The sequence below is a fragment of the Ambystoma mexicanum genome, chromosome 3q, assembly GCF_040938575.1.
Source record: "Ambystoma mexicanum isolate Mex_15411 chromosome 3q, UKY_AmexF1_1, whole genome shotgun sequence".
In the NCBI taxonomy this organism is placed as follows: Eukaryota; Metazoa; Chordata; class Amphibia; order Caudata; family Ambystomatidae; genus Ambystoma; species Ambystoma mexicanum.
In genome coordinates, this window is record NC_090926.1 from 48,605,912 (window position 1) to 48,623,093 (window position 17,182).

The following is a 17,182-nucleotide window of genomic DNA, read 5'->3' on the forward strand; positions in this document are numbered from 1 at the left end:
TTCTTCCGGCATTCTATCCTCCTCCGCATCCTGGTAAGGAAGAGGAGAGGCTCCATAGGCTTGATCCTAGGAGAGCTTTAAGCTTTTATGTTTCACGCATGTCCCGGGTCAAAGTGGACGATCAACTCTTTATTGGTTACGCTGGAAAGCGTTTGGGGCAAGCTGTGACGAAACAGACTTTGTTTTGCTGGATTATTTTGGCCATCTCGGAGTGTTACCGCTTGGCGGGTAAGGACCCACCGGCTGGCTTGCGGACCCATTCTACCAGGGGTATGGCTGCATCTACTGCCCTGCAGAGGGGTGTTCCTATTCGCAACATCTGTGATGCAGCCACCTGGGCTTTAGTACATACATTTGTACATCACTATTCCCTCGATTCCATCCGAGGACAGGATCTGGCCTTTGGCAAGGCGGTCCTTTGCTAAGGCGGTCCTTTGCTCTGCTATTTGATTGGCAATTCTAAATTTTGATTCTAAATACTTTCCCTCCTCCTTGCTCTGGTACTGCTTTGGGAGTCTGTCATAGATATGGAATACGTCGGAGGACCCAATCCCCTCGAAGAACAAGTTACTTTCTTACCTGGTAACGTTCTTTCGATGGGATGGTCCGACGACGTATTCCATATCGCTCCCTCCCTGCCTTCCCCGCTGCAGAATTTCTTTTGCGATTGCAGCTTACGTTCCGCAAGGCTTTGTGTCGGACTGGCAGTTGACTAATGTCACACGTTCTGGGGGAAAAAACTACAACTGAGGCTACGGGCGTCGTGCGTCCTACTTATCACATCGGATGACATTGGAGGAGGTCCTCGACGACGGCGCATCGACGCAGGACGCAGACGCCGAAAAAAGTTTCCGAAGCAGCACAGTTGTGGTGATTACATGTCATAGATATGGAATACGTCGTCGGACCATCCCATCGAAAGAACTTTACCAGGTAAGAAAGTAACTTGTTCTTTACGCACACACCCTAGGTTCTCACCTAAGTTTATATCAAAATTCCATGTAAACCAGTCCATCGAGCTTCCGGCTTTCTTCCAGGACCCTCAAAGCTCGGCTGAGGTGAAACTACACACCCTAGATGTGCGTAGCGCGGTCCTCTACTATGTAAATAAGACCAGACCGCTAAGAAAAACAGATCAACTTTTTGTCTCCGTAGCTACAGGCAGAGAGGGGGATCGCGTCTCTAAAGGTGCCATCTCGAAGTGGATTATTAACTGTATCCAGCTGTGTTACTCACTCTCTGAAAGAACTCTGCCTTTCACGCCAAGAGCCCATTTATTGGAAGCTGCAGAGTATTACTGTTGTTGTTTTCAAAATTCGAAACGGGGCGTGCCAGTAATACTAACCCTAGTGTGACGTCCACTATACCCATGGTCCCTCTGATTGTTTTTTTACGCCATTGTGATGGACGCTTAATCGCAGAGTTCATTTCGGCTAACGCCATTTACTTTAAAAAATAATTAAGATTAATTACTTTTTCTGTCCTTTCTCTAAACCGACTTCGACTACTTCATCGCAGTGGAGAGGATGATTGTCGAAGGAAATCCGACTCAACTGACCCTTTTGGCCTGGCTGCCATTTCACACAAACATGGGTAACACTCCATTTAAGTGTTGCCCCACGTTCAACAAAAAATTCCCCTGGATAGACTAGCACCAGGTGTGCAATTTGTGTCTAGCACGGGATCACAATGAGGGGCATTGTCGAGTCTGCAATCTCTTCAAGCCAAAAACACTTTGAGACCGGAGAACAAAGCAATGGGCCCATCACGCCACGCAGGCCGAGGCAGTGATAGCAGCATTGCAGTCTTTACGGACAGCGACGGAGAACTGCTAGGTTCCCAAGTGCAAGCCCCGACCCCAAGAGGCAGGCCGCAGCTCTGTTATGGGGACGACACCTGGCGGCGAAGGCACTCTCACGACCCCGAGCACTAAACACATAGCTCGGGGCAAGTAATCGACACCATTGTCGACCGAACACCCACATACAGCGTCAACGGGGACGTCCACTGACTCCCTGTCCTCTGGGCACTGGAGGTCCCGATCGCCTCATGACAGACCCTGCAAGTCTAAAGACAAGCCAGACGCTGTGCCCAAAACACCTACCGAATGCCGAAAGACGAGGCTACGGTACCCCCCCGCCCCAAACGGCCAAAAGTCAACATTCCGCGTTGAAAATGGCAGGTACCACTAAAACCAGCAGTTTATTCCACTTGGTGAAGAAGCATGTCCCTGAGAGCCAGCTTAGGTCTTAACATTCAAAGAAACACTCCTCCAATAGCCCCAATCATAAGGAGAAGTCTAAAGAGGACAAATCTACCGCTACTCACAGGGAGCAACACGCTGTTCCCCAGGAGGAAGGATCCTTGGCAGAAGCTCATGGCCAGTCCACACCCTAGGGTCAGCTTACACCCCTAGGACAGGCCACTACTCCTATGTACCCTGCTGTCATTCCAAGTTCTGCCCCTTGGACTGCTGAAGGCATAGGCAGAGTCATGACTAGGATGACTTTTATGGACAACTTATTTGAGAAAAACCCACAGGCATATCGGAATTTACACACCACACCTCCAACAGCCTAGGCTTTGTCCTCCCAGCCCTCAGCTGGGAAAACACAACCAAATACTCTTCCTAGTTCAACTACAGTCAAACCAGTTCAGGGTGATCTGTCTGATGTACAGACACTTGACGACAATGAAACCTTTCACGAGACAGATCATTATTATGATGATGAGAAGGAGGAGGTGTATAACCTAACCTCACCAATTCAACAGGACTCACCAGTGGTCTATTTGCCAGTTGGCAATCAGCCACTCCATAATGGTATGCTTATCAAGGCCAATGAACACTTTGAAATCCAAACCCAAGAGAGACCGCTCGATAAAGATTTTGTGGAGGATATATTGGGGGACAAAAAAGCTTCCACCCAATTAATTCCTATTTTGCAATCAGTCCAAAGAAGGATTCAACCTTCTTTGGAAACCCCAAACCAGACGCAGTCAACCCGCGGGTTGAGAAACTTTTCTGTCCAGCGCCTTCTGACCCACTTTACATCAGCGGGCAGCTTAAGCCAGATTCTTTGTGGTTACGAGTCGTAAGAGCGGGCCGGAACACTGTATTCGTGTCGTGGAAAGGAGAGCAAAAGAGACTACACTATTGGGAGAAAGGTAGCCACTTCGGCAGCTTTCCAGACAAGGATCGCCAATAACTTAACACTTCTGGCAAGCTACAACTGACACAAATGAGACGAGAAAACTACACTTATAGCTTCTGCTCCCGAACCTCTGAAGTCACAACTGGCCTTGGTAGCAGCAGAAGGCAAGGCAACATCCAGCTGCATCTTGAAAAACAACCTAGATGCCGGAAACAATGCGGACCGGATTATTGCCGAAGGGACCATCATAAAACGCCACGCATGGCTACGCCAGTCTGGCTTCAAACTTGAAAGCCAAGCTACACTACTTAATATGCCGGTGGAACCCAATGTCTTATTCAGGAAAGCCGTAGAAGACCCATTAAAGTCCGCTAAGGTGGAATATGATACCCTAAAATCCCTAGGTTAGCTGACCAACAAACCACCAGGCCAGAGAAGCGGAAGCAATTGTTGGTTTCGTGGCCAAAACTCCCAAAGAGGCACAGGTTATGGACAAGGCCAGAACTCTTCCTGGGGTAACAACCAGGGTCAAGCCGCACAAGGTTACCAAAGGGGCCAGCGCCAATCTCGTGGCCGGGGGAAGTCCTCCACTTCTAGAGGTGGAGCCACACCTCCAAAGCAATGACCATACACTCCCGTGCCCTCCCATGCCTCTCCAGTAGGAAGGCTTATTTCACACTTCACCCACCATGGGAGGGGGAATCCCCTCGGACAGGTGGGTGCTATCAACCGTGGCGGACGGGTATTGCGTGGAGCTTCTTGAGTGACCCAGGAACCATCCCCAACATCAAGAGACACTCGAAGGAAGAACGCATCCTTCTTGTGGAAATCGCAACGCTGCTCCCGCCATAGTAATCGTCCAGGTGGACCAGATGAACAAGGGTATTTATTCAACCTACTTCCTTGTGCCAAAAAAAATCTAACAATGCGCCCAGTATTAGACCGACGCCCTGCAAACACCTATGTCAAACCGCAAAAGTTCCGAATGACAACGCTACAAGAAGTAATCCCTCTGCTGAAGCGGGCGGGACTACATGGCAACATTGGATATAAAAGATGCTTATTTTCATATTTCAATGTTCCGAACTAACAGAAGATTCTTGCGTTTCAAGATAGCAAACCAGCACTACCAATTCAAAGTGCTGCCCTTCATAGCATCTGCTCCAAGAGTATTCACAAAGGTACTGGAGGTGGTGGCAGCGCACCTGCACAGTGAGGCAATCCCAGTGTACCCTTACCTGGATGACTGGCTGATTACAGGGGAGACACCCCACATTTGCAGGCAAAACACTCAAAGAACTATCAACCTTTTTTTCCAATTGGGCTTCTCAATAAACGAGAAAAAATCAAGCCTTGTGTCAAGCACAACAACACAGTTCCTCGGAGCTGTGATAAACACGGAAGAAGGGTTAGTCTTTCCCTCAAAGGAAAGAGTCCAAAACATGTTACTGCAAATACCTCATTATCAAGTCAGCCACCAGATAAGCTTACGTAAAGCTATAAGTTTGCAAGCATGATGGCAACTTGCATTTTCCCGGTCCCACACGCACGTCTGCGCATGCGCCTGATGCAGAATTGGTTGGCGAAACAGTGGTCTCAGGCAGTCGGTCAGTGGGACGATCTAGTGGTTGTTTCGCCAACACTAGTACAAAACCTTTGCTGGTGGACAAGGGAGAATCTGTTGAAGGGGGGAAAACCTTCCACAATCCGGTGGTGCAAGTGATAGTTAAGACAGACCCGTCACTCTCCGGGTGGGGGGGGGGCTCATCACCTTCATCACACAGCACATGGTCTGTGAACTCGCGCCATGGCGCAGAACCAACAGCTAACAAATCAGTCAGTACAGATCCTTACCGATAGCACAACAGCAATGTTTTACATCAACAAACGGGGCACTCCTTCTCCAAATCTGTCCAAGCTAGCACAATAAATTTGGAAATGCGCACTCAGATGGAAGATGTTCCTATCCCCACAACACGTTGCAGGGGAACTCAACACTCTAGCCGACTCACTGAGCAGAGATCCCCTACCAGAGGAACACCAGTGGCAACCAGACACAGAGGTCGTAGACCACATCTTCTCTCAGTGGGGTTACCCCACAATAGGTTTGTTCGCTACAAGAGAAAACAAGCAATGCCCAGACTTCGCGTCCAGGTTCCCACAACCAGACTCCAAGAGGAATGCTCTATGGATGAGCTGCTCAGGGAAATGTGCTTACGTTCCCCCCCTCCCCTCCACATCTCTTGTGACAAGATGGTGAACAAGATTCAAAAGGAACAGATGACGCTCATCCTAGTTGCTCCTATGTGGGCGAGACAACCATAGTATCCACATCTGCGCAAACTGGCGATGTGCGATTCCATCACACTCCTGTGCCAAACCAACTTACTGACTCAACACAGGGGATTAATAGTGCACCCTCAACCTCACTCATGAACCTGGCAGCATGGCTTCTGAAGTGATAGAGTTTGGACATCTAAACCTGCCACAAAGGTGTATGGATATCGTCAAGGAAGCTCGCAAAGCAAACACCAGACACTGTTACTTCGGCAAATGGAGGAGATTTGTAATTTGGTGCCAGTCCAAACAGATAAACCCCATAGAATGTACTCCATCCCACATTCTCCATTATATGCTCCACTTGTTAGACTCAGGGTTAGTATTCAACTCTAAAAAAGGTTTACCTGGCGGCTTTATCAGCTTACACCACCTCTCAAGAGTAAAGTATCGTGGTGGAAAGTCCACCGTCATCAAAGCATTCATGGTGGCAGTAAAGAAACTTCACCCTCCGATTTCAAACCCACCGCCAGGCTGGGATCTCGATGTAGTTCTTGCAAAGCTCATGGGACTCCCCTTTGAGCCTATGCACAAGGCAAGTCTTAAAGGGATGGTCTAGTAAAAATTTTTATTTAAAAAATAGATAGGCCACATAAAAAAATATACTAGCATCCTCCGTTTTAAAACTTCCTATGTAAAATTTTGAGCTATTCAAGCTCAAAATTCGAAAAAGCAAGCACAGGGGCGCAGCCATTTTGTGAAATGGAGGCCCTCCTGTGCTGGCTTTGGCTTTTGCGGCACTAATGAAGAAAAAGCCAGCCAGCTGTAGTAAACAAAGTCTACCGCTGGGTGGCTTTCCCTTTATTAGTGCCGGGACTCGGCGGACGCGGACCGGAGACCAGAGCAGGAAAGCTACAGCTGAATCTCGGTAAGTGCTATTTATTTTTTTTACAAAGAATAAGCACTAGCTGAGTTTTTTTTTCTAAGTTTTCCGGGCTGGAGGAGCCCGGAAAACTTAGAAATAAAACCGCAGCTTTAAAAACATATTTGTTTGCGGTCGCTTTTGAAGCGACCGCAAACATAAATACGTTATTGTGTTGGAAAACGCTGCGGTTTTTCGTTCCAAGTTTGCCGCAACCAACTGAAACTAAATCCTGTGTCCGAAACTGACCTCTGCACTCGCAGCCCCTGGGCCACCCTCGACCAGACAAGCCACATTAGGACATATCCCACTAGGAATCTGGAACCTTTGAAGTTGTCTCTGTAGAAAATGGGGTAAGGGGAATAAGCTAGCATACATGTTCATTTCCCCATATCCTCCATAGGGTTAAATTGCCGTAAAATGCTGTCCCTGTCCCTCCCTTTCCTGACTCGGATTGTTGGTGGTTTAGGCAAGGATCCCCCTCCTGGGCCTATCTTAGCGTAGTGTGATTGAGAGAGCTAATTACCTGAACTTTACTTTTTGGAAATTTGAATCGCAAACACTGTCATTGTCCAATCACATACTAAATCTACCTGAAAAGTATGTCTTTTAGAACTGATAACTTTGGGGCACCAGGACCAAATGCATGGCTTGGCTGGACTTAAGTAATAGGGAACTATTCTAGTGCTATTCTTAAGTGTTTCTACTATGTTTTATGTTTCTGACTACTTACCTGTATTGCACTGATTTTGAATCAAATGCATTTCTAACTTCTCACAAAATTGAATTTATATATGCATTTTATGTTAGTTGTGTGTCAATAATTACCTAGAGTTTCATTGCTTAGTGTGTATTTTAAAGGCCTAATAATTATTGTAGTTTGCTTTGTGTCTCATTGTAGCGCAAGACCACACTCGCAACCTTCCTGAGTCTAACCTTTTCTGCTCTGCTACCTACCTTGATTGGGTTTTGCTAGACCTCGGTGTCTTTCGTATTGACCGTAATAGGTTGGCCTCGCAATAGCCACCCCCAGAGTTGACTTTAAAAATCCATCTGAACAGCAAGTGAAAAATGTTGGCATCCCGATTTTCTCTGGAGGGCATCAATAGGGAATGCATTTGCTGCAAACCGGACTTGCTACTATATGCCTTTCACCTTCTCCCAATGGTAGCCACAGTAGTTCACAAGCTGGCAGAATCTTGCAGAATGATACTGATCTCTGAGGTGAACTCATGAGGTATGGCTCTCTGACCTTCTTGCGATGTCAGTGGAGAAACTCAGAACTCATCCGCAGCTGTTATCCAGACAGCACATAAATATTGCATCACAGTCGGGCATCTCTCAGCCTTGCATCCTTACCACTGAGACCCTGGTGTTATGGACACTTGAAACTGATTCAAGAATGTATGAGGATATTGGCTCATTCCACAGCATCGATGAGCAATAGAATCTACTTGAAGTAGAAAAGATTCTGCATAGTGTTTGTAAAGAAATTTAAACCTAGCGACTTGTAAATCCCATAAAGTTCTGCCTTATCTGCTACACTCAACAGAGTTTGCGTTGCAACACTCATCCGTGAAAGTACATTTGGCAGGATTTTCTCAATATAAAAAAAAATGATGAAGACACCCTGCTCTCCAATTCTCTTGTTAAAGACTTTAAGACGGTCACTGCAAACATTTCCACCAATTAAACTCCCAGTAGCTATATGCCTGGCAGTTAACTAATTCTTCTCAAGCGCATATATATCTTTCTTTTAAGCCTATACATTCAGTTAATTAAAAATGTACAACATCGAGAACAGTCTTTCGAATGGATTGTGTCCTCCCACGTATTCCTCATCTTAGATATATTCGTCAGCTTGCTGCTTCTTTCGGAATTTTTTCACCAGAGGGCGCTGTGCTCGAGGCCGTGTAGTTTGGTCCCTCGAAGGCCGCCGTCGAGCGTCAACGTCATCCGTCGTATAAATGGCTCGAGCCGTGCCCATTGGTTCAGTTCCGTTTTTCCGAGCTTCTGCTTCGTGTATCAAAAACGGCCCGTCAGTTTTTCTCATCTTGAAATGTCTTCTTCCTCAACCCCGACAAAACCCAAGACGGGTTTTAAAAAGTGTCTCAAATGCGGAAGAAACATGTCCATTATGGATCCTCATCACAACTGTCTTTGGTGCCTTAGTCCTGATCCCCGAGTCAACGAGTGCGGGTCGTGTCAGGCGATGTCGAACAAGGCTCTTAAGGAACGCCAAGGTAAGCTAGCGGTGGGGGGAAGAGTCTTTCAAGTCTGTAGTCTTTCAAGTCTGTTAAGACTTGAGAGAATCGAGATCTAAATCTCGTCATGAGTCGAGACGATCGAGGTCGAAAAGTCGCTCGAGAAAGTCCTCTTCCTCGTCATCGAAAAAATCAAAAAAGTGACGTCATAGATCTTCGTCCTCGCCCGATAGGTTAATTTCTTGTCCTTCGAAGCATGATTCCCCAAAGAAATGGGAGTCCTTTAGGGCTTCAATGCTAAAAAATGTTGATAAGGCGGCCCGACCCCCTCAAAAAAGCTGCGTGAAGAGCATGCCCCTGTCCACTCTAAAGGTGACCGAGGGAAATCCAAAACATCTCACTAAATCTGACAAAAAGTCGAGGGCGTCCTCGGACGACGATTCTCCAACGCCTCGTGAGACTGTAGAGAAACCTTTGGTGCATAAATCGAGATTGCCTGAGGACAAAATGGCATGCTCATCGTCGAAGTCAGCTATCGACCCGACGTGTACATCGACACCGTCAAAGCCAGAAATGGCTTCGATACCTTCGGCCTCGGCATCGAAGCCCTCATCGATGACCTCAGGGATTCCTTTGAGTATGTCGAAGCCGGTGTCGATTCAGTCAACGCCTTTGTCTGGGAAATCTTTCATACCGGTTCCCAAGATGACAACTATGGCTAAGGTTAGGTCTGTTCCACCTTTACCAGAAAAAAGTTAACACCCTCAGCTCAGGCAAGAATTTTTTTAATCTATGTCTGCTATTTTTGAGGAACAAACCTCTGATGAGGAAATTACATCAGCTGGTGTTAGATTTGGGACAAGAGAAGTCCCTGAGGAACTGGTAGATCCTAATTCAAAAATGTCAGACCTTTATGACTGCCTACAATCGGCCAGTGGCCTAGATACCTCACCTGAGGTAGATTTTAAAAGACCTGAACCGGGGTATAGGAACCTCAAGGCAAGAGTAATAGATTTTATGGGGCTGAAGTCAGTGTCCCCAAGATTTGACCAGGACGACCTAACAGACATTATTGATGAAGGACCTCAGAAAGACCCAGGCCTTCCCTTCCACAAAGCTCTTCAAAAGAGAATTATGACAAATTGGGAGACACCTGAATCTCTACCAGCTGTAAATAAGAAATTGGTAGGAAAGTATAGACCTGCTCCCTCGGATCCAGAATATTTATCTAAGCACCCTTCGCCTGAAAGTTTGGTAATTCAAGCTGCGACTGCCAATAGACAGTCGGCTTATCCCTCTTTGCGCCCTGATAGGGACGATAAAAAGATTGATCCCTGGGCGAGGAAGGCTTTTACTTCTGGTAGTATGGCCCTTAAGTCTACTAATGTGACTTGTACATTTGCTAGGTTCGCTTACACCCTGTGGAGCTGTTTAGATGCAGCGGCTGATCACATCCCAGAGGGTGAGTAGCGGGATGCTTTCCTGGCGATAGTAAAGGATGGGAAGGAGGCTATGGAGGAGTGCCTCAAGTCAGGACTAGATACTGCAGAGAGTATAAGCAGATCCATGGCATCTAGTGCAGTCTTGCGTAGATTTGCATGGCTAAGAAAATCTGGGTTAGCATCTGATGGACAAACCAGGTTACTTAATATGACGGCTTGAGGTTGTTTGGCAGCAAGGCGGACGAGAGCTTGGAGATGCCGCAGACCTCGAAAGCGGCAGCAAAATCCCTCAGCGCCACTATAAGGCAACCTCAACAGCACTCTTACGCAGCGTCATCTTCCTGGAAGAGTCGCCCTTTTCGCTTCGATTCCTCTTTTGGAAAAGGCAGAGGGCAGGCCAGTCAGAGGGGACAATAAAGAAAACCCTTTCGTGGTGGAAAAGGGAGAGGTGCTAGATCAGCCACAGCAGCGGCTACTACCTCCTCAGCCACTGCTGCAGTCACTGCAAAGCCACTTTGAGGCCTTAACCCACAAGACCCCGGTGGGAGGCAGAATCACTCAGTATCTGGATGAATGGGGCATTACGTCAGATGCCTGGGCACTAGAGATAGTGACCCTTGGTTACTGTCTTCCTTTTCATCAAGGCCTCAAGATCATCCACCGGGAGCCAACCCTGTAAAGATTCCAGACCCGCTCCTTATGCAGGAGATTTTAACCCTGCTAGAGAAAGGTGCAATAGAACAAGTACCTGAAGCGGAGAGGAACAAGGGTCGGTACTCCCTTTATTTTCTTATTCCCAACAAGGACAGAGGATTGAGATCCATCTTGGATTTGAGAAATTTGAACAAATTCCTCAGGTAGGATGAGTTCAAGATGGTGACCCTTTCTTCAGCTTCAGGACTGGCTGGTTTCATTGGACCTTATGGATGCTTACTTTCATGTGCCAATCCATCTCAAACACAGAAAGTACCTGAGGTTTGCAATTGGCGTATCTCACTATCAGTTTCGAGTAATGCCATTTGGGCTGACCTCCGCCCGAGGGTCTTCACCAAACTAATGGCGGTAGTGGCAGCGAGTCTCAGGAGGGAGGAGATTCACATCTACCCTTATCTGGACGATTGGTTAATCAGGGCAAGTTCACCCGAACTGGCCCAGGGACATTTGGCCATAACCTGTCACTTCCTACACAAATTGGGCTTCTCCCTCAATTACAAGAAGTCACAAATTATTCCAAGCCAAAGACTCCAATTCATCGGAGCGTCCTGGACACCACCTCAGGGAAAGCCTCGCCTCCTGAGGAAAGAGCTCACCACATTCTGCAGATGGCAACAAAATTTCAGAATGCCCAACATCTACTGGCGCTCGACTTCCTAAGGTTGCTAGGCCTCATGGCATCCTGCATTTTATGGTGCCAGAGGCTTGACTGAGGATGAGATCCCTTCAATGGGCCCTCGGGACTCGATGGTCCCAGTTTTCAGGGGATATGTCAGATCTCCTACAAGTCCTGTCCATGGTGGCTCAAGATCTACTTTGGTGGGCTCACAAGGAAAAGGGAACCTTTTTGGCAACCATGGCCGGAGGGAACTGTAGTGACGGACACCTCACTCACAGGGTGGGGAGCCCACACCAACGATCTGACAATCAGCGGTTGTTGTTCTCCATCGGAGTCCAAACTACACATCAACCTTTTGGAGCTGAGGGCAATCAGACTGGCGCTGAAGGCCTTTCTGCCCTCTGTACAGGGAAAGAATGTCCCGATAATGACGGACAACACAGTGGCCATGTACTACCTCAACAAACGAGGAGGCGTAGTATCACTCCCACTGTGCAGAGAGGCAATGAAAGAAGGAATCTCTGTCGGCAGTTCACCTAGCCCGAGAGCTGAACGCAGCTGCGGATGCTCTGAGCAGGCAGGGCACAGTCTCCCACGAGTGGGAACTAGCTCAGGAAGTCCTTCAAGAGATCTTCACCCTTTGGGGATCTGTTCGCGACCGGTGCCAACCGGAAGTGCGAACTGTATTGCTCAAGGGAATTCCCCCTGAGAGGAGCTCTAGGGGACGCATTCTTAGTGAACTGGATATCGTCCACTCCTTTACCGTTTCCTCCAATCCCCGTGATTCTTCAAATAATCAGGAGATTGAGAAAGTTCAGGAAAACCATGATCCTCATTGCCCCGGATTGGGCCAGGAGAACATGGTACCCGGACCTTCTGGACGTGTCCATCTGCCCTCCAATACGTCTTCCACAAAGAGAGGATCTTCTCTCGCAAGAGGAAGGTCGGGTTCTCCATCCAGAGGTCAAGACACTCAACCTTCATGCTTGGCTTCTGAGAGGTTGAGATATAAGGATTGGGACCTCCCGGATGACGACGTGGAGGTTTTGCTATCGGCCAGAAGGCCAGCAACAAAATCCTTATACCGGTGTTGTTGGAAGAAATTCAGTAACTGGTGCAGGGAAAAGAATGTGGATCATTTTCAATGTACAACTCCCATGCTGCTTCCCTTTCTATTACATTTAGCCAACTCGGGGCTCCAAGTTGGAACTATTAAAGGATATTTGGCAGCGATATCCATTCTCAAGCGCTCCTCAGAAGAAGTTTCATATTTCAAAATGCCTTTAGTTATCCAATTTCTTAAAAGGTTAACAAATGTGTTCCCTCCTACACCTTTCCAAGTTCCCATTTGGGATTTAAATTTAGTTTTAAAGTTTCTTGTGTGCCCTTTTTGAGCCTTTACATTCTTGTCCTTTAAGGCTCCTAACTTTAAAAACGGTTCTACTAGTGGCTCTAACTTCAGCCCGCAGGGTGAGTGAGTTGCAGGCACTCTCTTGCAAGCCTCCTCACACGGTTTTCCATAAAGATAAAGTTGTTTTAAAGGTCAAGCCTTTTTTCCTACCTAAAATAGTTTCGGATTTCCATCTGTCACAGAAAATCACTTTACCATCTTTTTATCCTCCTCTGCACGCTAGTAAAGAGGAGGAAAGATTTCACAGACTAGACCCTAAAAGGGCTCTCAGTTTCTACATATCTAGACTGGAAAGATTTAGACAAACTGATCAATTGTTTGTCTGGTATACTGGGCACAAATTGGGCCTTGGTGTGTCCAAACAAACTATATCCAGATGGATTATCCTAGCAATATCTGAATGTTACAAATTGGCTGGGAATGAGCCTCCAGATGGTTTAAGGGCCCATTCAACCAGGGGCATAGCAACTTCCACAGCCCTTCAGAGGGGTGTCCCAGTGCAAGACATTTCTGCTGCGCCCACTTGGTCATCCATGCACACTTTTGCAAAACATTATTGTTTAGACACCACCTCTTACCAAGGAGGCCTTTTTTCAAAAGCCATCTGTCATTCTGTGCATAATTAAAGAACTATGGTACTCCCTCCTCCTCTAAATTACAACTGCTATGGGAGTCTATCTAAGATGAGGAATACGTGGGAGGACACAATCCATTCGAAGAACAAGTTACTTACCAACTGTAACTTTCTTTCGACAGGATGTTCCTCCCACGTATTCCTCATCTTAGATATATTAGTCAGCTTGCTGCTTCTTTCAGAAATTGCTATGCCCCTGGTTGAATGGGCCCTTACCCATCTGGAGGCTCCTCGACCATACAGGAAATTCATTCCAGATAAAGTAATGGTACGAAAACACCCAAAGTTCCTTCATACGATAGTTTTGGAATTTCAACTGAATACAGAGGTTTGTCCCCCTGTTTTCTATAAGCAGCCTGAGTCTAGGCTGGAACGTTTCTTTATTCTCTGGATTCTGAGCGCTGGCCAATTTGTTTCATTGACAGAATAGCAGAATTAGGTGTTTGTCTCAATTGTACTTCACCTATTGAACAGCTATGAAAGGGCAGCCAGTGAGGCGGTGATTCCTACCTCGATGGCTGTGAGACTGGAGGGGATATATTCAATAAGCATGAAGGTTTTAAAGATATCAATGCTGTAGAACGATGCCTTTTGATTTAATCACCATGGTGACTACTGTACTTTGAGGGCCTAGACTACTTGCCCCCCCATACACTTTTTCAATGAACCCACCAAAATAGTCTCCTGCTTATGCCTACATACATAGATGGAAAGATTCTGAAAGGTGACTATGAAACGAAGGGTGGCACTTGTAGAAGCATGGTTAAGCACTACACGCGGCAGCTCCTTATAAAGAAGATGGGTCAGTGCTCTGTGATTGTTGGCTTTGTCTCATCCATGTGGCTGAGAGTGCTTAACATTATAGAGGAAAGGGGGACTGTAGGCTAGGTGTATAGTAGTGACTATGGGGGTTAACTATTACATTATCCCCTTTCCTTTCACATGACCGTCCTCGCCTCCGTCTGAAGCTGAAAAATATGCCACCCAATAAATCCCCAATAAATAAATTAATATTATAAGTGGGCGCCAAACCTTATCATGTAAACTTCCCTACCTAGCTTTTGATTAATAGAAAATTACTCTATGGCACCATCTTTTCTTTTGAAAGTAGTGTTAGAGTTTCACCGTTATCAAAATATGACTGTTTTTTTTTTCCTTGTCACCCTTTTTCTAAGGTGGATGAGTCTTTCAGCTACTAGATTTCTAGAATTACAGATTGCATAAAGGATTACCAATTGTTTATTGACTGTGGCCAGGGTAATTGTGCGAAGACCAAACAGAAAGGAAATGCCACGTGAGCTCACCTATCACACCAGGGGAATTGCGGTCTTGTCTACTTTGCAGAAGGGTGTTCCGGCTTTGGACATCTGCCAAGAAGCTACCTGATTTGCGTAGCTTTCCACAATTCCACCAGACATTATTGCCTTGACTCCGTGTCAGACCAATATGCCCATTTTGGTCAGTCTGTGCTGGAGTTTTCTGGTTTAGATGATGCTCCTTGCACTCTTTCCTCCTTCACATTCCGAACTGCTTTTGGAGGCTGTCTAAGATGACGGAATCTGTAGGACAACGCAATCCAATATGTTAGGGAGTTTTACAAAAGTCCACATTATGTAGGACTTTGGAAGACTCACACTTGGGACGCAGGGCTCCAACTCTTAGTATAGGCCTGAACCACACAAGTTTTGTTGGTAGCTATGGCTGAGCAGCCTGATTTATCTTAGGAGTGAGGGCAACTGTAGGAGGTAGACGGAACAGATAGGCCAAAGACACCCTAACACACTAAGTTATATACAAATAATGGTTTATTTTATATACATATATATACACAAAAAAATGTAATTCTTCAGAAAGGTAAGTACTATAACACACAATAAGTAACTTTAGAACTAATGCAATATTCACAGTAAGTAATTCACTGTTGTACTACTTGTGGAATGGCAGGCTTCAATTCAAAGGTAAGTAAAACCTATGTAATAATTTTAAGAATATCGGTTTCAAGTAAAATTGGATGAACAAAACCGACATAAAGCAGGTAAATACTTGTAATTATTTCACAGAAGCCTAAATCCATCCCAATCTAGTTATGAGCGTCGCAGAGTCAGATTGGAGGGCAAAACAGGTAAGGCACAAGCTGTAGAAAGTGCAAAAGTTCCATAGTCTTCTGTAGCAAGTAAGTAACACTTTTTGTTGCAAAAAGGACCATGGACTCACAGGTGTTAGGCCTGCGTGAACTTGTATGGGCAAGCTCCCAAACACACAAATCGGCACTAAAGCAACACTGGAGCAGCAAAGCAACTCTTGCTAAGTTCTACCGAGTGTTAGGGAGATTTATCAGTTCATGCTCAACACCCCCCGTCCTCCTTCTATTGAGACCCCTTGGCACCTTTTGCTGGACTTCTGGACCTTTTTCTTTTCCTGAATGAAGGGAGCTTTTTGCCCTCATTCCTATTTGCTATAACCATGGGCATTCTGTTCTTTATGATTTAGCTTATTTTATGGAGCCTTGCTTTCCTCCTCCATATCTCTTAAAGGGTTCAAGGCATCTGTGTTTCACTTTTGAAGCGCACAGCACCCTATGTGCAGTGTTGCTAGGATCCCTTTGGGTTCGGTTCTCCTTTTTATTTTATTAATATGCATACAGCCATAAGGCTTTGTATATACAACATAAAAACATGATATGCATCACTAGAATAAAAACAGGATAGATCCGTAAAGTGTTCCCAAGGCATTCTCCTTGTTATAGTCTTTCATTTTCCCTAAGAACTGCTGTTCTTAGGGAAAGAGGGATACTTCATATCATTTCTAAAACCTGAATTAATGTGAGATTAGCACACCCCACCTCTCTGCTCTTGTAACATTTTGGTTACAGAGACAACCCTTTAGTTATGGCAGGTGGCAGTGGACGTGTTCCAACTTTTGTGCTATTTTCTATAACTTCAAGTCTGTAAGAGTTTCTTTGGGCTAATGTATTGACTAGGTTAATTGTACTTGCCTACAGCTCACATCATCTTCATAAGATAGGCCAGGCTGCTCTGCCATTCTACCAAACCCTCAGTAGTACAGACTTGTACTAAGGGTTGGGACCTGTATTCCTATTGATAGTTTATAGATCTCCCCCTCAGGTAGACTTTAGCAAAACTCCCTCTGAGGAACTCATGGTGGCAACAAGTATGACAGACACAAGTGATCTCAGTTCAAGGGTGTACATTGAACAATGAATGCTGTGTGCAGGTTGGAAAAACGCCTAATCTAAACCTAAATCTAAGATGGGAGCAAGCGTCAGCGATCAAATGAAAATAAGGAAGTCCTAGTGGCGTTGAGTCAAAATAAAAAGGCCTGTAATAGGAAACATATTGCCAAACCTTACAACTACTGCAAAAAGGGGTGTGGGATAGTTCTCAAGAAAAGAAAGAAGTGTTCTTAAATAATATGTCAGGATGCAATAGCCTGTGTCTCCCTTCCCCATGTTTTGGACACGAGGTGGATGGGAGCTTGGAGTACAGTACAGTCTTGGGCTTTTACAGCACGAGGCAACAGTTTTAATGGCAGCTCTCAGGACACACTCTCGAGGGTTTCTAGCATGAGATGACAGTTCAGCTTTTAACTCTAAAGCTTTCAGCTATCAGGGTCGTCGATGGACAAGTCTCGTTTCACTTGAAAGTCTCTTGCCTTTGAGGACCCGACGTGTTCAAATAACCAAACAAAAAGTTCCTTTAACAAATGAAAAGTTTGTTTCCGAAGTTCGCTGGGTGATGGATTCACATCTGGTTCCCCCTCTTCTGGGCGCTGACCCTTCTCAATATC

General features: G+C 46.0%; 1 protein-coding gene across 1 annotated transcript in view; it reads left to right on the forward strand.

Annotated features, from left to right (window-relative positions):
• Nucleotides 1-17,182, forward strand: part of GGA1 (golgi associated, gamma adaptin ear containing, ARF binding protein 1) — an 839,899-nt gene that overhangs the window by 805,206 nt on the left and 17,511 nt on the right. The window lies entirely within an intron of this gene.